Below are 21,861 nucleotides of genomic sequence, written 5' to 3'. Positions count from 1 at the left end.
ACAGAGAACACTTAGCTCTTCACAGAGTCACCTCACAAGTGCTAAATGCTTCACCATGTAAATGGAAAACCTTTCTCAAGAGACACTAACTAAAAAAAAAGAAATGTTTTGGGAATAGCTCCCCCCCTCTCCAGCCCTGCTTACCCTTTGCTCCCGTAAGGCTTCAGTTCTTGGTTAACATCTCTCTGTCTGAAAATAATTGCCTGCCTCCTAAAGGCATCTTGGACAGTGTCACTCCTTAATCAGCAGGAGGACAGCTGAGTGATGTGAGGCATTTCCATCTTCTCCCTGGAGCAATCACACTATCTCTACATGGCACTACTGCAACATCAAGAACTAAAATGACTTCAGATGTGGTACTCTCCCTAAATGAGGGCCATATGCCAATAAGGCTGCCCTCTAAAAACCCAATTCTATTACCAGCTGCCTATTAGGACTTAGCTTATTGATACTGCTATGCCAAGGATCAATCAGTGCAGCCTGAATACAAACCTCAGGGAAAATCCATCTGTAGAAACGAATTCCCAGCATGTCTAGTATACTTAAATACAAAAACACAAGCAATAATCAACTGCATTATCTTTAAATTTTTATCCTAATGTCAACATGGTAATCAGCATCAGTAGGTTTGCAAGTTCTAATGCTTGGCACAGGAAAGATACCAGTAAAATTCTACAAGATTTACAAAACCTAATGAATTTACTTCTCTGCATAAATACCTCAGCAAATAAAACTAGTTACCTATTTCTCAGCAAATTGGAGGGATGGAGAAGAAACGCACGATCATGGGCTTTGTTAATGTACTTGCAGTGGGTATACCAAGAATGTAATGTGTGAATCAGAATAACACATATTTCAGCTTTCTTCAGATCAGTAATACACACTAGAGTTTCACAATGAAACATCAACATCTAGAAATTGCACAGATGCATTTTTTCAGAGCAAGTCACCTTCTCTTTCCACATGATATTAGCTTGAAAATCTAGACATAAATTACTTTTCATTAAGAAAATGTAAATCCCACACAGCTTTCTTTTTATCCAGTTTTCTGTCCTTCCCAACTCCACATCCTTCCTTACTATCCTCTCTTGATGTCTGTGCCACACAACTCGGACACGTGGATGATGCTCATATCCCCTACCCATACTCCTTTAATTTTGCTCTGTATTCCGTAAAATAACAGCTACTGCCACCTTTCCCTCCTCCAAGCACTTGGGATTCACTTCCGCAGAAAGACTTACCTGGAAAGCATTTTCAGATATAACAGCCAAAGGCAAAGTTGAGTGACTCAAAAGAGCAGGACCACTCAAATTATCTTTCAAAATTCTGCTTCTCCTCCTTCCATGAAGCTCACCTTCTTCTTGTTTCAAACTACTTCATGGGACAGCGACCATGTTTCCCACTGGTGTTTAGGTACCATAAACTCTTAATACATCTGCCTGTTTGGGGCCCTTGAATGCCACCAGAATATGACAGCCCTGGTAGCACCATAAAGCCATCAATTACACTTGAGCCTAGTCTTGAGATTTTTGCAGGAAAGGGAACTCATTAATTGTGAAAGTGACAAATATCATCCTTTCACAACCTCCAAGTCCCTCCTTTCCTCATAAAGGGAATTACCTAATTTGGCTTTATCAGGCACAGTTGGAAGAGAGCTTCCAAAGCCTTTGTAATTACTTCCTCAACCTCTCATAATACCACTTATGTTTCTTCTGTTTCCTGAATGTTTAAAGCTCACATTTTCATCAAATACAAGAGAGTAAACTACCCTTGCTTTATGTCACATCACAGTAACACAGAAATACTTTCAACCTTTTCACACAAACTCTGAAAAACAAATACAATTAGGAATTAAAATTAAATCAAAGTTCTGAATGAAAATGGAGAAAGAATCTCCAAAACTGTACTTTGGGAGATCCAAAAGTAAGAAGTGCTTTATACCTGAAACTGATCAAGGCATCCTGAGAAACTTGAAGAAACATGGAAGCAGTGTAAGCACATAAAGAAACCTTGAGGATAAGAAAATTTTGCCAGGTTGTCATGGCCAATAAGCAGGCTGGAGCCCCAGTGAGGCTCCCACAGCAGCAGTCATCACTGCTGCCACTTAATGCTGTGAATTAAGGCATTCAATTCCAGAAGTAAAACTCCTGTATTTTATCAAACAGAGAGGCTGGACAGGAAATGGGAAGTGCTAACGGAAAGTTCAGGTTTTTAAGTGTTTCCTGTTCTCATTAGAAACACTTTCTTGATTAACAATGTATTCCTCGATGATGCATGTCTACATGACCCCCCCATGACAAAATGAACAGTGAACCTCACTAAAACGTTTTCAACTCTGCAGATGGCCACAAGTAGCATTAAGCTTCATTACTGATCCTCCCTGCTATCACAGTTTCTCCCCCTTCAGCAGTTTCAGAGCTAGGCTGTTCCACATGCCTCTCGGAGACCTCAGGCTTTGGACCAGATCACACTGTCCTCCTGCCAAAGAGCTGAGCAGGGAGTTACAGCCAAAGTCCAGACACATGCCACAATTACCACGGCAAACACTCAGCTGTTTTAGTGAACTCCGATTTCCACCTGCCACAAAGTTCAACCCCAAAACCAGCACAAGTACTTTACTCCTATGGATAACTTGCTGGCTAATAGCTGGGGCCATGACAGGGCCTCTGATGAATTCTGCATCTTGCTGTGCGTTTTATGAAAAGTTAACAGCTTTCACCTTCCCACTCCCTGCCTCTGCCACAAACACAGGCACTCCAAGTACTAATACAAAGTTCTGAACAACTGCTACACAGACTGTACAAATCACAAAAGAGCCCCAGAAAAGCCCATCATCACACGGCTGGTGCTGTCCTGGATACTGCACGCCTTGCCTCTTACTCCATACAGTTAACTCTGGCACAAATGCCACTACTGGTTCGGCATGACGGGTCTGGAAAATCTGTGCCAATGTGCAAAGAGAACAAACAGCTATGTGTGTAATTTGATGTACGTGATAGTATTAGGAATTTATGGCAACTGAAAAACAAGCTTTATATACAATACTTCTTTGTCCTAAGTACTAGAAACACCTACATATGTAACCTGATTTATGTAGCAAGATATTTTATCAGTCACTAAAAATGCACTACACGAACTCTAACTACTTTTGCAGTTTTTATCTAAAATTCAGATTAGAAATTTCTAGGCAGCTTGACATTAACATTTTAGTCTAAGTGTTTTTAATTTTAATGAAGCCTGACTTCCAACTCCCACGGAATATATTGGCCTTCAAAAGCAAGGTATCTACTATGTTTTTATGAACTCCTTTGGAATAAAGGAAATGAAACATGAAGAATTTAAACTGAACTGAATTTTAGCTACAGCTTTTCTCTTTCAGTAAAAAGCAATAATCATCCGTTTTTATTACAGTTTTGTCCTTCACATTCCTCTAGTTAGGATGATTCAGGAAACACTAAAGTTGCTTGTTCCAGTACATACAGTACCCACCTGACATTGTTCTGGCTCACAACAGCACAAACAGTTCCATCAATACATTTTAAAAAAACTACCTGCCAAAACAAACATAGTGGCTCAAAACTGTACTTTCCCTCTTTGAATGCTAAAATTGATAGGCATCATTATTTCAGTATCTCAGCAATAACACTTTGTATTTTCTTGCTTCCCACAAGAATCTTAATATATGCCACCTTCAGATAGTATGGCCTATAAAAAATGCTTGTGGCTTTACTGTTAATATTTGATTAATTTTAACCCTAACCAAAGGGTTTGTCTATCTGAACAGAAGGCAGAATCAGGGGTGGCAACATATAAAGAAAAAAACTAATAGCATGTTGCCTAAGTAACCAAATACAGAATCTCAGCTACATTTAGAATTTTCAACTCTATACTTGCATCTCAGGGCTTAAACAACTTGACCTCATGCAACCACAAAGGATTTTTAACACCTCAGGAAGGGTATCAAAAGACCGTGCTGAAATCATTTGATCACATCTGAAGAAGTTTTGAAGTCACAGCAGCAATCCCACAAGGACATCTAACCAAACATTTTTATGGTGTTACTGGCTGTAATGTAAGTACTACATTAAAAATCCACACTGCTCTTCCTAGTGAGATCACTGAAACATTTTTCAGAAGCCAAACATTTTTCATTTTCTCTGCAAATCCTGAACAAAGGCTACAGTATTATCTTGTAGATGCAGATCTATTCCAGATGAGCTTTATCAAGGCAGACATTTCAGGATCAGGGCGAACTGTTCAAAGACTGCCCCAACATCATGGCCTGAACACTCAAGTTCAGAGCTGCCACAGCACCTCTCCAACCAGAAGCACATACTCAGATCATCAGAGTCTATTCTGCAGTTTATGTACCCATTTTCAAACTCCAACACACACTTTCAGTATCCTTTAGACCACTTGATTCCCACCTCTACACATATCTATCCACCTTTTAGGCAGTTTCAACTAATGTTATTTATCTGGATCTTGCTTGTTTTTATTCTCTATTAGTGACACAGGACATAAACCCTCACAAAGTCTGCAAACAAGTTTTCAGAACCCTAAAACAGTGTTAGAATATTAGCTGTAATTGAGAACAAAGCTAGCTAGCAAATAATTTTTTCCACTCTTAAGCATTACTCCAGTCCATTCCTGGCACTGTAAAACTGCTATGGGAATGTTCTTCTGCCACACTGCAGAAGCTGACAAAAACAGCACGACTTTCTTCTCTGGTGGTAATCACCAGAACAAAACCCCAGAGGGGGAGTTGTGACTGGTGTTTTACTGACAGCACTCTTCTCTCAGAAGACAAATGATCATGCTCTTCATGGATGTTACTATATTCACTTGCATAACATCTTGCATTCAGGCAGTAAAGCAACTTGACCCAAAAGCTACTTTGGCTTTAAAATGCATCTGTTTAACTCCGGCTAAAACCAAAAATTGTCAAAACAATGCCTCATCCTCTGTATACTTAAAAAAAAATCCACACTGGCTAGTGCTAAACCTCACCTTTCTAATTCATGAAAATGGATGGAAATGCTGCAACTATGCTACCATGTCCATTTGACATGAGGTCCTGACATCACAAAGTGCTAAACCTCACCTTTCTAATTCATGAACATGGGAATGGAAATGCTGTAACTATGCCACCATGCCTATTTGACATGAGGTTCTGACGTCACGAAGACCTGTTTTCTGCTCTTACTTAGATCCCTAGCACACAACAGTTATCTCTTATTTCAGAGTAAGAAATACTTATTCATATCAGAACAGTCACTCTAAACCATTCCAAACACATGGGAATTAATAAAAAAATTACACAGATTAGTAACAATATCAATATCCTCTGCAGCCTAAATGAAAAAAAGGAGTCTGCAATACCTTCTAATTTTTCCTCCAAGTTTTCTTTTTCTCTTCTATAATGGAGACTATCCTTCTAAATATCCCAGCATCACGAACTTTCCAGTCCTGTTTACATAGTCACTATGAGCTTTCCACAGTAACCAGCTGGGTTGTTCAGTAGCAAAAATTCTCCGAAGGAACATTAGGGATCTGTGCAAGAGCAACATGAAGACTGCTTTGCTTCAGGGTCAAGGCAAAAGCAGTACTTAAGGCTTGTAGTAACCACAGTCTGCTCAGCCTTAGCAATTCAGATGGAACAATACATCTGTAGCACTGAAACTCCCTGTTCTGGCAACTCTAGGCAACTCTTATCAATCTATCAAAACATACCAAACACGAAGCTTACTAGCATCTGTACACCTCTTCCTTCTGAAAGAAATGATGGCAAAATGATGGGAGACTCTGCATGCAGTCACAACAAAATATCTGTCATTCTCCCTCACCAAGACAGCAATGGAGTCACTACTGATTAGTCCAAAGCAAAAAGACAGCCTAGCTGTATAAAGTAAAGGCAGAGAAGAAACAGTTTTATTTCATCCCTCTGTAAAGGTCCCACTGTATTGGTTCTGGTATTATAGCTCAGCCTCTTCTAAGATAAATGTGAAACCTCAAAGTAATTCACTATTTTTTCCCATTGATGATCCAAGAAAAATGATGGGTGGCAAAATTCTGGTGCTTTTTGATAACAAAAATTCCCATGAATTACAGCACAGGGCACCTGAGGATTACAAATGACAATAGGTAACCTGGACAGAGAACACTCCTTTTGCAATCCTGGTACCTGCCCACCACTGCATGGATAAAAATACTGTGAAGAACACAGAGGTGGGTAAAGGAGGGAAAGATCTGAAGATGCAGCAAGCATAATAAATATGCCCTTCCTCATAGCCTGCAAGCCAAGAGCAAGCCTAAGTTTCTGCAGGAACAGTTTGCTCTCCCCTCCAGTGTAAAGTTTTTGTGCATCAGCCACTATACTGCTTAAGAAACTACAATTTAGGCTATCTTACATTTCTCCTCTTGGAAAATCCCAGAGAATTAGCAGTTCTTTTCCTCACATGTTGGAATCTGAAATGTAGAGAATTCTGAAAACTTTGGCCTTGTAAGGCAAACCTTACAATTAAATACAGGATTTGATCTGAGACTTTGGAAAAGTCTTCTAAATTTAGGTATCAGAAGTGAGAATGTGGATTTATAGTTGAAAGTAGAAACATGTTAAACTAAGTAGAGGAAAGTTTAGAGTTTTAGGGTATAGTATTGTAGGTTTGTGTGTAGTAACATGATTAGTTAAGAAAGCTTACACCGTAGCATGAGTCTTTACAACAAAATATTTAAAGATTAAGTCAAAAGTACCAACAGCTTTATTAGCAGTGTTTTATTACTTAATAAATTTTTAAAATATTTTGTAACTAGAAGTTGCAACTTTCTAAGCCATGTGGTGAGGATGTGAGCTAAACTCACCTTTCCTGCTTATGTAAAAGATTTTTTTAAAAAATCACATCATCTTAAACAATTTAAAAGTTTTGTCTCCAACTAATTTAAAATTCTTTCGCAAATCCTCACAAACATTTTTATCAGAATAACAAACCCTTTGCATAATAAAATTTTGAGTGCAATTTTGGTACAAAATACACTAATGTAAATAAACAGCAACTAAGTTGGTAGGGTGATGTTGGTGTAGCTACAATCAAAGTCAGATATTCATCTCCAGAACATCACTTATGCTTCCAAATGTCATCTCAAAGTCTACCAAATAGGAAAAGGACAGCTCTGTTCCTTAGAAAATCACTACATTCCAAGGAATGTAAATAAGGGATATTGTTAAAATGAAAGATCTAGTTAAAGCTATACATTTGTAACTTTTAAAACGTTTCCCCCTCCTTTCTGTATCTTTAATCAAAGGTCATAAATGCGTTCGGGATGGCCGTTGCCATGGAAATATGCAGGCCAACATCTCTCTGTGGGAACCTCAAAGCTCTCTTCACTGTCAGGCGCCTTGTAATGACAGCGCCACATTAGCACCTTTGACTCTCAAAGGCCATTTACTGCACAGAAATTAGCACAGCTGACTCCATTCACCTTCCACAGACAAACCACTCCTGCTCAACTGACTTTCTGCTGCACCCATTCTCCCAGGACGTGCTCCCAAACCCACTTCAGCACCATCCCTCCCTCACACTACAGCAAATTCATCTTCAAAGTATACTGCCTTGTCAGCAAACACTAAGCAGAAAACAGACACTGCACAGGCCATCAGATGCTTCACCTGATCAAGAGCACCATTTCATAATCTGCCAAGAAATTCCTTTTTCCAAAGCATCTGACATATAATAAATCTGCATCCTATTCCAGAAGATAGAAAGCAGAGCTATGAAGAAATACAGAGGCAGACAGGCAGCAACAGGAACTGAAGTCTCATAAAAGCCAACAATTAGATTAGAGAACAGAAGACAGCTTCTGAATAATGGCTACTTTTACCTCTGGTGGTTGTCAGCGCTAAAGAGGGAAAAAGAAGTTCTCAAAAACCTCAGTGGAATTCGTGGATATCAGCATGTACCATTTGATGCACAATCAATTTATGCACATAGGAGGCCCATTTCAAGGCAAATGCAAAACAGATGCCATTTTTTAATATTATTTTAAATTAAATCCAAAGAGGCAAATTCAACCATCTAAGAACGTGTTCTTAATCAACATCTTAATACACACATGAGCCAATATATACACATTTATACAGTCACATGTTTGTATGAAATAGATTTGTGTCACATACCCTCTGACATTGGAGTAATAAATCCCTTAGACATATAAAAGATAAGATTCAACATACATTTAGAACAAACTTATCTACATATTTGAAGAAAGAAACTATTTCAGTAGAATTCATCCTCATTAAAAATAGCCAGTCAAATACATTAAACAGCTAATATACTGTGAATGTATACATATTGGTTGGTTCTTTTATTTTTTAATTCTTCAGAGAGGAAATTGTAGAGATAGAAGCTCTTGAGCCTGTGGAAAGGTCTCACACAATCCTTCACAACTAATTCCAGTACAAAAGAAACGAAACTACATTCTATGTCTCACTTACCTAGAAGATAATCAGGGTGACATTTCAAGGCAGTTTATCAATTTCACTGATGCTAAGTAAAACCTAAGTACGATTCAACTGAGCAGTAAATTTATTTCCACAGGGCCAAGCATCTAAATATTTAGATTTTCAACAATCCAAATAATTTAATGAAGAAAACGGCAGTCACTCTGTCATCTAAATAAGACTAGATTTTAACAGGAAAGAAAAAATTAACTCTTACCACTGTGCAAAATACAGACACTTTTTAATGGTTTTGCATAGCTTTGTTCTCTTGGTGAGGATATTAACTCCATCGAAGGTACTTGTTTTCTTTACACCTACAGCCCTAACCAACAAACAATTTTCCGACAAATGGGCACTTTAGGTGGGGTATATCTACAGCCATACACAGACGGGGATCTCTGTGCACATACATATGCACCTACAGCAAATCCTTAGTAATCATATGCAATTGCTGAGTGGAAAAAGGAATGCCTCAATTTCTTGCCTCTGGCCATTTTAGGCACTTTTAGTGAAAAGAAACAACAGATATATGGAAAAAAAAATGCTTTTAGCACAGCATTGGTTCAGCAGACTCTGAAAGTCTGCAGACATCTAAACCTTGTAACTGGGCGGGGGGGTTGTTTCTGGGAACTTGTGTGTGTGTATGTGTGTGTCTTCGGTTGGTTTGGATCGTTTTGTTGCCATTGTCTTGGGAGGGGTTTGTTTGGTTTAGATTTTTGTCGTTATTTTGAGGGGTAGGGAGAATATACTTGTGCAGGTCCCTGTACTAAAGGGCAACCCCTGCAGGCCTATGCCTAGTCTCAGATATGTTGCACCCACACTAACCTGCTTGCAAGATGAGGGCCTGATGAGGGTCTGTGCGCAGACCCCTCTTCTCTTCTTAAATGCTTTGCAGACCATTCTTACCATACTCATACTCAATACAGATTTAGACACAGCAGTATCTCATGGCCTACACTGCAATGTCTGGCATGAATTACAGAGTCTACTGAGAACATCCAAGATGAGGCTCAGAAAGAAGGGCAATAAATATTTTATAAGATTAGGTTGGGAGAATATTGATTGTCCCAAAGCCTGTCACTGTATCAGCTGGTCCAATGATTCCCCCTTCCAGAAACTGTCTTCCTCACATCCTCAGACAAACAAAAGGAGTCTCATCTGATTTTACTGAACAGTCAAATGTTCTGCAGGCATTAACAACTGGGATTTTGTTTCTTAAATATGACTTAATTAATATCTGCTGAATACATTCAAGCATTACTAGCTGAGGTGAAAGCACACAAGTGTATATGTAAAATACTGTACTGACATACATTCTTACAAGTTACTGTAATCCTAGCAAACAAACCGCTTTTATCCATGTGCATATGACAGTCTCAAGCACCACATGGTACTGCCAGTTTACGATCTGCACACCAGAAAGGTAAAGTCTTTTATGGACATAAATTATGGAATTAACTATGACCTTGCAGGGACCCCTGGGCAGGTGCGGTCAGGGTGACCACCTTACCAAGAGCGATCCCCTCCTGGTCCAGACAACCAGCTCCTCCCACCTTGCACTCAAGCCCGGATGAAGTAACCAAAGCCTGACCAGAAACACAGGAGGACTCTTCACATGGCAGATCCAGCAGAAGATCCGCGGGTCCAGGTGAGGTGAGGGTGAAGAGAGGAACAGGAACAGCCAAGAACATACATGCCCACTGAAGGGAACCAGGGGTGAAGAGCCAGGGGCAGGGAAGGGGTCAGGGTATGTAAATGGCGGAGGTAGGAGGGGTCGGGATACAAATTGTCCAACGGGGAAGGGAGTCAGGGAAGGGGTTGAGGTGGGGTAACATGGGCTACACCAATGAAGGAGCAGAGCGGGAGTGGTTTCTCCTGGAGATCCAATGGGGGAGCAGGAAGTAGAGAACTTTCTGGAACTGTGGGATGAACAGCAGTCGATTGACAGCAGCATATTTACATTGACAAGCAAATGGGGAGTGGTGTCAGTCGCTGACCCTAACTTACACAATGGTGTCTTCCCATGGCATTCTAGTTCTGTCTTCCCTGTCTTCCCCATGTCCTCACACAAACTGTGACCAGTCTGTATCATGCTCAGCAAAACAAACAGCTCCTTCTGAAGTATTCCAGAATTATGAGTTTAAATTACAACAAACCTAACCAATGTCAAGCACATCGTCAATGACCTGATTTAAGACATCAATTCCATGTGCACTTTGTGTTTTAAAAAGTCTATATTGCTCCATTCTCCCCAGAACATATAAAATTTACACACAGAGAGAATTCATATACAAATACAAGAGCTTCCACATCTCTAGGCCTCTTCCCCACATCCTGCATTGTTTATCCAGTAACATACAATTGTAACTCATTATCTCTTTCAGTGAAAATGGGAACACCGACATTCTATAAAAACAAAAAGCCTCCACATTTCTATTCATCTCTTTGTATATTCAATTACAAAGTTCATACAGTATCATTTGTTTATTAAAAAAAAGCACAACAGAGCATATACTTATAAAACAATTATTTGGGGCAAGAAGAATGCCTGCTTTATATTGGGAGAAGGAAAAAACCTCAAATACTGTTAAAGGCTGGCTGTGAAAACTACTCACAAAGCAAGAACTATAATCACGTTTCATGCATTCTTCCCCCTATTTCTTGGCTCTGCCATTTGCAATGTATGCAAATCTGTATGGATCTGGAGGTTTTACGCAGGCACAGGGAACTCCAGCCTCCCCATTGTCTTGCCTTGCTGCAGTTCTGTCAGACCTGCTTTAGGTTCCAGACAACCTTTGGTCTCTCTGTTGTACACCAGCAAAGAGCTAACCAAGTCTGTAAGTTTTTCCTCTCCTCCCTGTTTTCCCAGTAGAACTGGCCATCTCCATAAACCCTCCCCTGCTTTGCATATTCTTTTCCATCTCCCAGCTAAGTAATCAGATGCACTAACAACATCACAATTTCCCAGTCTGCTAATTCCATATATTTCCAAGTCACTTCCATACCAGTGCTTTATCACCTACAAATCTGCTCAACCTGCACAACCCTGCAGAGGAACACACAACTAGGCATACAAGAAACGGAACCTGCCTGTCCTTGCAATGAGGCCAACAGGTACTAATTTTGCAGCAGTGTTCAATCCTCTTTAGCCTGCTTCATATATAGGCTAATACTAATTTTTTAAGAGGATCAATGCAGAAAATGCCTAGTGGATTATGAGTTCACTGCTGTACATGAACAGAGACAAAAAGAAATAGGTGGAAGAGCAGAAAAAAACCAAAAAATAAGTCCACTATTTTTTGTACCAACAAACTTGGTTCTAAACTTCATACATGGTCTTCAATTAACTATATGTACAGTCTTTACAAAGGTTCCCAAGTTCCTTATCTGCTTACATCTACAGATTTTTATTATTATTTTCATCTGTTTACAGTTCTTTATTATTTTGTCATCTGTTTTGTTCCCTCACCCCAGGCCACAAGAACTGGCTCCCTCAGTACAGAATAACATACTCTTGAAATAAAGGCTGCTGTTTAGTACTGAAAAAAGCACTCATGACCCTTCATTCAATACGCGTCTTTTCCTCCTCCATTCCATAATAAAAAAATAGAAAGCACTACACCTACTAAAAGTAAGTTCTGGAATATTTATTAATTTTGTTTTCAGAAACACAGACACACCCAGAAGCTCGCTGCACCACAACCTGGTGTTACAGGGAGCAGGAGGAAACGGAGCAGCTCTTGGACCCCTTGGCCAGAAGAGGAGCTCAACACACTTCTCACAGCAGGTAATATCCTCCCTCATGGTGAAGGCAGGCTACAGCAGCACATCCAGAAGCTAAACACGCCTCTGCATTCCTGGAACTTTACAGGCAGATAAAAGAATATAAAAGCTTTTTGGCCAGAATACAATTAAATGTAAGACCTCATTAATCCAGCTCTGGACAGCAAGATCTGTAACTTCCCAATCCAGGATGACAGCACACATTAGCCTGAAATAGGAGCTTCTACTTTTCCTCTTTGTAGCTGAAGAGCTACGGAACAGAAAAAGTAATTCTTGGTTCATCAGTTCATCCAAGAATCAAGGACAAAACCTTCATATCAGAAGGAAAACAGCTTCCACATCTAGCCTGCACAGCTACATCAACACACAGGCAAGTTAAAGGCAAATGGAAGCTTCAGTAGTGCCTTTTGGCATTCCCAAGCTCGTTCTGGTACTCACCCAGTTGTATGCTCCACTGAAAAAGCAGTTCTTCAGCCACTTCAACTTCCCAAGCTCAAGCCACAGGTAAAGTGAGACTTTACTCATTCTTTTCAGTACACTTCTTTTACTTATCTACCTAGACACTCAAGCACAGGACTACTATGCAAAGCCAGATGAAGAAGGCTTTATAAAACATTGCTTCATCAGAGAAATTACAAGTTAGAAAAGAGGAATCAGAAAACTTCAGAGAAAAAGCAACCAAACAAAAAGCCAAAAGCAGTTCCCAGCTCCTAGTTTATTATGCAGGTTCCCAAATGAGCATACCTTTCTTCAGTTAATTAACATGGCATATAGCAACTGAGTATAGAGCACAACAGAAAACACTCCCCCACCAAACTGTTCAATATTACCACAATGAAAGTTTCCTATGTTCTTTACTTGTTTTTGTTGTCATCTTTAAATCTCCAACCTTACTACATGCTACCTAAAATTTAAAACACTGTAAAAAATTGTCTCAGTCATGTCTACAAGTACTTGATTTTTAGTTTAGTAAGATTCATAGTAGATCACCACCCAGTCATGAATAATGCTTTCATGGTCATATACCTTCAGAAGCCACTTTTCAACTCATTTAAATCACAGAATATGAATTCAACAAGATCCAACACTTGGAAGCACTGGAGGCTTACAAGACATGTTAGTCAACTTTGGCAATTATTTCATTACCGCTGCACAGCAAAACCTGGCATAAGTAACTTCACCTCTGAACATTCTGGGGAAATACTTTATATTCTTGTTATCTACAAAATCCCTGTTGTAACAACTAGCTTGAGAATCCCTTTTTCCTGGAGAAAACCAAAACTAAAACAAAACAATCGGCGGAGTTCCAAGATAACATAACTATGATAGAAAAGCTCCAAAATTTTATTTCTGTTGATTTAGAGTCCCACTTAGAAAAGTCATCCTTAAAAGTCAGGTTATGGCACAACCACCTATCGACTTATCCAACACCTTTTGCAAACTAGGTGACATATGAAAGTATCACATCTAATGCTAGCAGCCCAGAACAAGAATTGGTTTTGACACGACTCAAAGAGACCTCCCACTTGCTTCATTGCAAAAAAACAGCCAAGAAAATGTATTTTAAAATGAAAACATTCATTTGGCACACACCCCCTAAGACAGCTGGGAGAGAGGACAAGAGTGTGCTGCAGAGCAAGCACAGTGCAGCTTTCAACTCCACCCAAGTGGCCTTCAGCAGATGACAGATCCTCTCGAGTTCTCCAGCTCCTCCCCAGAAAAAGGCTGCATGAAGCAGAGAACTCTGAGGCCCAGCTGCTCAGGAGGCAGGCCAACATGGGATGTGCCAAGGCATCCAGAACATCTCTTCTTTTTGCAGGACCTCTTAGTGGTATAAATCCACACATTTTGGCAGGGTACTGCTGTATCCATGCAAGGTTAATAAGAAAAGGTTATCAAGTGTTCAGTGTAATAGCTGTTTATGCAAGGACTGGGATGGAGAAAGGAGAGGAGAAAATCATAATACCCACAAAGAGATGGCAACACAGCGTATTAAATTAAGTCTGGACACACCTGTATTAAACGTATCCAGAAAAATCTACGAATCAGTGTTAGAGTTTTGAAATGGAACCGTTCAGATCAAACAATTTGTTGTGGAAGTAGGTACCGCCCTCCCCACTAGCTACAATGGCTTTTGTTTCTTAAAAAAAAACATGAGAGAAATTTTAAAACCAGTTATGGACCTATTTTGGTAGGTATGAATATAAGCAGCCTTTATCAACAGACTCTATAGCAATCCTCGACCATCGAAAAAGGAATATGAAGTAACTGCTTCAGAGGAGGGGAGAGAAATGGTGAAGTATTTCCTCTGCAAGGCAAGAGATGATTGTAAAGACAGACTTCATCTGTCAGTCCAGCTCCACAGTTACCAAGCCCTTTCTTTTTTTTTTCTCTCCAAGAATATAAACGCAGTAACACATTGCCATGCCACCCGTTTGCCTCCAGTGGAAAAAGTCACCTATACCTCATCCCTGCTACCGCAAAGAATGAGTGGACATCCATACACAGCCTCCTCGTCCCAGGCTGTACAAACGCTCTTCCCTGCACAGCAGGGAATATGGTACGTACTGTGTTTCACCCAACACGAGCCACTCGGTTCTCTGTTACAATGCCCCTTTCTAACTCAGTTTGTAAACGATACTCCCACTCCGGCTCGGCCTCCACATTCGCCATCCATGCAGCCAGCACAGCTTCCTTTAGGCGCACTTGCGTAACTGCCTGAGCTCGCACTCTTTCTAATAAAAGAAGTCATTAAACAGTTCCCTAACAAAACCTCCATACAGGTATCCAAAAGGGACTATGAGATCAGTAGCTATTTCTGAGTCTGATGGGCACAAAGCACTCAACAGACATGTGCCAATTACTGTGAGAATTCTAATTTTCTTTTAAAAAGAGGATTTATTACTATACTGATTTCCAGAGCTACAAGAAATACCTGGTTGCCATGAACTTTAAGGTGATGTTTCACTTTTTTTCAGCCGAACTAACTCCCAATAAGAGGCACATGACAATAAAGACATGAAGTAAGATAGGAAAATGTGCCAGCATTAAACCGAAGAGTAGACTTGAAAAATCCCTTCAACCTACAGATCCATCAGGTTTCCTCCTACACCAGGGCAGGATCAAGCTCCTACTCCCCTCCCTGCTAAAGGCCGTCACGCAATAGAAAGGAGCTGCAACAATGAAGTTACCACGGCTGCATTCATCCACTCAATCCCTCTCCCTTAAACGCCCATGATGCGTAGTTTTGTATACGCAGAAACAACAACCCACACCTCCGGGAAGCAGTGAAAACATCCCCTGAGAATTAGCTGAGGGGCAAATGGGGACAGAAAACTCTCTCTTCACCAGTACCTTGCAAACTCAGCACCTCTGTGGAGACCTGATTTAAACTCTCCTGACAGTAAAAAATAAAGCCGCACGTAACAGCTCTTCAGAACACATCCAGCCGGTCACCCGACAGCTAGCCCCCGTACCGCGTCCTACTCTTCGCTCAGCGAGGGACGTCGGCTCCCAGCAGACAGCGGCCTCCCCGAAGCGCCCGGACACACTCCTGGCAACCTGAGCGGCTGGCCCTTGGAAACCGATCGCTTCCCAACCAGGCGAAAACGCCTCGCATCCCTCCTCACCACCCTCCTCACCACCCTCGGGCGCGCCCCCGGGCCCCGTCTCCGCGGCAGGTGCGGCAAGCGCGGGCGGCGGGGGCCCGACCGCCACCCCGGGCACGCACCTGGCGGAGCCGCAGCCGGCAGTCGCTGCCGCCGGAGTCAGCGGGGCTCGGGGACGGCGCTAGGAAAAGCAGATTTATAAACCTGGCAGCCCTCGCTCATTTGCTGCAGCTGGAGGCCCCTCCTCTCCGTCTCGGTCCGGCCGCGTCGCAGGCGGGGGCTGCCAGCGCCCTTGCCCCCCGCCCGAACCCAGCGGCGGCCCGGGCCCTGTCAGGCGGCAGGACGGACTGCGTTCCGTAGGTGCGGGCGCGCCGACCGCCCCCACGCCCGGGTCCCCCAGCCCCGCACCCACCTCGGCGGGAGAAGGCGCGGCGGGCACGGACGGTCGCTGCCCCAGTGCCGACCGCTCCCTCGCCGCCGCCTCCTGCTCCCTCCGCCCGCCCCCCGCCGCCGTCTCCTCCTCCCTGGCCGGCGCACAGCCCGCCCCGCCGGGCGCTCCTACCTGCGGGGGGCTGCGGCGCTCCCCTCGCACGGCCCCCGCCTGCCTCGGCGCCTGCCTCGGCGCCTTCCCCGCGGCTGGGGCTGGGCCGGCGCAGCCCCCTCCTCCCCGCGCCGGCGGGGGCAGGGCGGCGGCGGGAGGGGCAGGAGCAGGAGGAGGAGTTGGTGCCCGTGTGTAACAAGTTTGGGTTGCCGCGCAGTATGGCGGCCGGGCGGTGTTGCGGGCGGAGCCGGCCCTCGTTGCCGGGGGTCTGGCGGGGGCCGGAGCCGCCCTGCTCGTCCCTTCCCCCGCGCCCGGCGCAGCCCCGTTAACGGCAGCGGCCCCGCGGCGCGGCCGCAGCGGCAACGGCGCCGGGTGACATTAGCCCGGTCACGGCGCCGGCGGAGCGGCTCCTCCCGCGCCACCTGGGGCTGCATGGCTTGGCAAGGCACCGAGGCGCCTCTGCCGAGACCAGGTGCGGTGTCCCGCAGTTCAGCCGGGCCGAGCAAGAGCCGCCGCAGCTCCTCGCACCTAGTGCCACTTGTCGCATTCCACTGCTCCTCCTCCGCCTTTTCGTCGCGGGCAGGATGGATCCGCTCGCCGCAGACCACAGGGAAAACCGCACCTGGGATCCAGCCTCTCGGTACCATGGGAATGAAATAACTCGTATCGAAAGCAAATGTTACTGGAATTATTGCACCTTAAAAGCATAAGTTCGCTTAGGTGACTGCTTGGCGGTAGATAGAAGGAGGACAGAAAATAGGTCAGTAAATGCACAGCTCTCACCTGCGATCTGTCTGCTGAGTCACTGATGAGTTATTGATTATCATCATGTCCTTGCACGCCTGATGTGAATGTTCAGATGAATGACATGGACCAACACATGGGTGTCTGGTTTTGGATTGGGGTTTGGTTTGGGTTTTTTTATTGCTGTGGAACTGGTGATACCAGTGTCTTGAGATTGCCATAGCTTGGTTAGCAGTAGTCATTGAAGCAAGACTGATCAAAATATTTAGTTTGTCAGATATTAGCACTTGCTTTACTGGCTGACCTTTAAATTCCAGCATTACACAATATTGTATTTTTACAATAGCATGCTAGCTAATTCACATTAGCTGTAGGTAAGAAATAATGTCAAGAAGAAATCATTGAGGAAATCGAGCCTCTTAAAGCACGGAGACATGATAATAACTTCAGATTAAGGAAGTTACATTCAAAGCAACCGTGATATTTCAAAGTCTACAAAATGGTAGCATCTGAAGGAGGGTACTAGGATAGCCAGCAAGCAGTCTGCTGTGTGGTAAACAGTGGCAAATGAGTTTTCCTGCACTACATTTTCAAAATGGTCATGTAACTTAGTCCTGCTTAACATTAGATAACCAGTGTTCATCACACCATTGGCATCAAAGAGGGTCATAATGCCATCAAAACATTGGATGTGAAGCATGGAGAAGAAAGTGGTGATACCCAGCTCTGGGGAACAGCAGCAGCAGGGGAGCAGGAGGGGCTGAGAAGCCATGGTCTGGAAGGAAGGGGAGAACCACTTCTGACGACTCTTAGAGGGACATAAATGAAAGGGTCAAATGAACAAATGCCAGAAGATCCTGCCTGAAAATACAGTAGCATGATAAAAAATCCTTATCATATTGTATCTGGGAAATTGCTGTAATTTATACCATCAGAAGATTAACCTGCCTCTCCACTGGGACTGACTGCTGATATTAATATGCTAGCAAAACCCTCTAGTGTAGACAAGACTTTAAGCATGTCCTGAGGGATACACAACTATGAAATTGTTGAAATTCCAAGGGAAGAAACAAAGATGCTTTTTAAGAAAGGGTCAAATGAACAAATGCCAGAAGATCCTGCCTGAAAATACAGTAGCATGATAAAAAATCCTTATCATATTGTATCTGGGAAATTGCTGTAATTTATACCATCAGAAGATTAACCTGCCTCTCCACTGGGACTGACTGCTGATATTAATATGCTAGCAAAACCCTCTAGTGTAGACAAGACTTTAAGCATGTCCTGAGGGATACACAACTATGAAATTGTATTCCAAAGGAAGAAACAAAGATGCTTTTTATTCTCTCATTTTACAAAATCTAGGCTTGGGCAGTTCTTACCTCTGAGTAGGAAAATCACAGAGATTTTTCAGGTTTCCCCATTAAGTCTGCACAGATTTCCAAAAACCAGGAGTAGTACAAGGGAACTAGAGCAAAGGCTAGCACCAAGACAAAATATCCATTATTTCTGACTCTGTCCAGGTTATATGACATTACCTTTTAAGAATTATATTGTTAATTTGTATAAAGTAGCTTTCGGTCTCCATTCTCAGCAAAACCTGGACAGTCTTCCAGACGTGAAGGTCGGAGGTAAAACAAGGAATTGATATTTGTACCTTGTGAAATGGCAGATTCTCAATCACATTTAGAACCTTCTTTCAAGAATATATTACCAAATGGGATTTGATGAGAAAAGGAAAACACTGGTAATAACAGTGTTGGGAGCTTACAGCTGGTATCATGAATTGCACCACTGAAAATTCCTTTTAGTCACAATCAGAAGTCATGTCTTTCACAGGACTAAAAAACAAACGGCCTCTGACACAAATTTGAGAGGTTTTCCAGAGGTCTCTAATATTAATCTGGATTGTATGTAAATTACTGGTGTAGGGCTAAAGACACTGGTCATCATGGTAATTATAACTGATTTTGTTTTCCTAAAAGAGATAATAATCTTCCAAATCATGCATGCTGTGGCAGTGAGATCATATAATGAACAATTATTAATACATGTCCACATCAATTCCATAATGGGTGTTCCAACGACATGGAGGAAACACGCTTTTAAAAACCTCAACTATAAGCCTAATAAAGTCTAATCTTTACAGAGCACACATAATGCTTTCTGCAAAGTAATAGTATGTAAAGACTGCCTCAGTCCTAACACTTCAGACAGTGTGTTGAGGTTGAATATACACACAGGTTATTTTAAGTCTAGGCAAGCTGTATCAAATCTGTGCCAGGAAAAATAAATAAGCAATTAAGAAAGAAAAAGAGGGTTAAAGAGAGCTGTAACAACTGATGGTGCTCTTAAACCTGCAGTCCTTAATTAAACTCACAAACAAATAAGATACAGGGTAGAAGATACAGAAGCAGAGTAGGGTCTGAGAGGAGACAAAAACTTTCTCAGAAGCCAGATCTGAGACTGAGGGCAGATCTGTCCAAGAGTGAGTGAGTGAACAGGTGGTAGGTTATTAGTAAGTCAATGAAAAGGGCATTGAACATGCCCAGAGGTTTGCAAACCGATACATAATGCAGGGCATAGCAGGGTGCATGAGAGAGTGAATGGATGACGGAATAAACGAATAAATAGTTGCATTGAATGAATGCAACTGTGAACAATTCTGAATAAAGTCAAGGGTTCAAGCTATACCTTTATATTGCTATGATGGCATGACTTTCAAATCACTTGTCATTGATATAAGACAGCATTAGAGGAAAACAGCACACATTGCTGAAAAAAAAATCCCTTTTCACTACCAATTGTGGGAAAATAAAATAATAAAAATAAGGATTTAAAATACATTTTACAGTCATAATAATAAAACCAGTTTTGGAAACATTAGTAAAGAAAAATAAGTACACAAAAGGCATTTAAAAGCATTGTCCAATAACTTAATGTTGATAAATATTATTAAGCTACTAGAATTGAGATAGACCTAAAATTATTTCCAGAGCGAGAAGATGCCATTAACTATCCTAGTTAGGAACCTGATACACAACAGCTCAAAATGATTTATGCAAGATTATACACTAAGTCAGTGACAGAACCACAGATGGATAAAGCCTTGACCTTTTACTTTTGTATCCTCCCCATCAGGCAGAGAAAATGCATTGACTTCACTTTTGCAATTACGGAGGCAGTGAAACTAAATTATAATAGTCAAGGGGTTTATCTCCTAACGTTGGGGTTTTTTGGGTTTCTTTGGACTGAACACTTCCTATATCATTATGGATGAACATGGCAATTATACATTCAGAGACTTTAAAAGTGTCCCTGTATTTACCATGTTTGTATGCCTAAGACAGAAGAAGAGGGAGCTAAGTAAATGCTACACAGACATCTGTGTTTAGATGATGTAGAGTAGGGGAAGTGCATGTCTGGATGACATGGCAGAAAGTCTTTGCCTTTGGTGGATCTGTGTGGCTAGGAACACTGCAAAGGTCACAGAGAATATTTTCCTTTTATTTTTATTTCCTAATCTGGAAAAACAGATTTAGGGGAGCTACACTGTTGTTTAATGTCTAGCCATAGAGTTATCTGTAGTCTAGTCTATTAAATCTCACAGCATAGCCTGTCAGAAGTTTGCCAAAGGGATGAGGGACTCAGTGAATTTAGAGAAGGATGGCAAAAGTGGTAGGGATTCCCCTCATTGGGGTGCTGGGTCAGCATTTGTATTTTAAAATGAGATATTACTAGCAAATTACATTAGTAACATACTTTGCTCCTAGGCAAAACAGCAACATTAATATTTTGTGTTTTCAGTTATCAGTGTCCAAATACAGAACCTGTAATTCTTACACAAACAGCTAAGTTATGTGCATGATTACAGAATTAAGAAACTAACCACTCCAGTGGTCTTTTCACAGGAAGATGGCATGGAAAGACTTAAAATCAACAGTTAATGAATAATAAATGTATGATAAAAGACGTTTTATCCACTCTGTGTGGTGGAAGAAATACATGGGCTAATGAAGAAGGCACATGTTTATTAATGAGAAAAATAATAAAAAAGGTGTCAGCAGTGCTTACCTCAGGGGACAAGGTCAATGAGGCAACATTAATAATGCAGTACATTAAGAATAATGAAGAAACTAAAACTCAATCTATTGTTTTTATGTTTTTTGAAAATGTGATTACATTTCCAAAAATATCAAATTAATGAAAATTCTTTAATGGAGTTGTCACTAATTACAGGAATTATTTCTGATTACATGTTTTTCATATGTATAGTACCAATATCAAACTACTGGTGTGGGGTAACATGCTAGTCATGAATAAATATGAAAGCAGAGAGGTAACCAAAGTGTTCTGTTGTTAATACAGGAAAAGCAAATGTAGGGTTTGAGAGTACTGGATTGAGACATTAATAAACTTTGTACTAAGCTTGTATTCTTCCTATATGGACGTTTTTATTGCCTGCATTCTTACAATATTTTGTTTTCTTATTTTTCCTACTTCTTTTTCTAGACTAATAACTTAATAAGATGCTTTACAAAAACAAATTAAGTAGTGGAATTATAAGAGATTTTTCTGGCGACAAACTTGGTTGTAGAAGATAGTAATCACAAACCTCTCTCTTTTATGTAAGCATGTCTCAGATCATTGTGTGGTCTAAGAAGGGGGGAATGCATCACCACAGTAGT

At 41.6% G+C, this 21,861-nt stretch overlaps 1 protein-coding gene across 20 annotated transcripts in view; it reads right to left on the bottom strand.

Annotated features, from left to right (window-relative positions):
- The window catches only part of SEMA4D (semaphorin 4D), a 100,263-nt gene extending 83,754 nt beyond the window's left edge, over window positions 1–16,509 (bottom strand). For 13 of the 20 annotated variants that reach the window (XR_005629286.1, XR_005629287.1, XM_039724234.1 and 10 more), the window contains exon 1: window positions 16,011–16,294. The gene's annotated coding sequence lies outside the window, so the exon portion shown is untranslated. The other 7 variants (XM_039724224.1, XM_039724241.1, XM_039724228.1 and 4 more) reach the window with 6 other exon arrangements.
- Window positions 16,510–21,861: the final 5,352 nt, after the last annotated feature.

This window comes from Passer montanus, unplaced genomic scaffold (assembly GCF_014805655.1).
Source record: "Passer montanus isolate IOZ18808 unplaced genomic scaffold, ASM1480565v1 scaffold52, whole genome shotgun sequence".
Classification (NCBI taxonomy): domain Eukaryota; kingdom Metazoa; phylum Chordata; class Aves; order Passeriformes; family Passeridae; genus Passer; species Passer montanus.
Note: the sequence above shows the minus strand (reverse complement) of the source record. Positions and strands in the feature narration are given on the sequence as shown.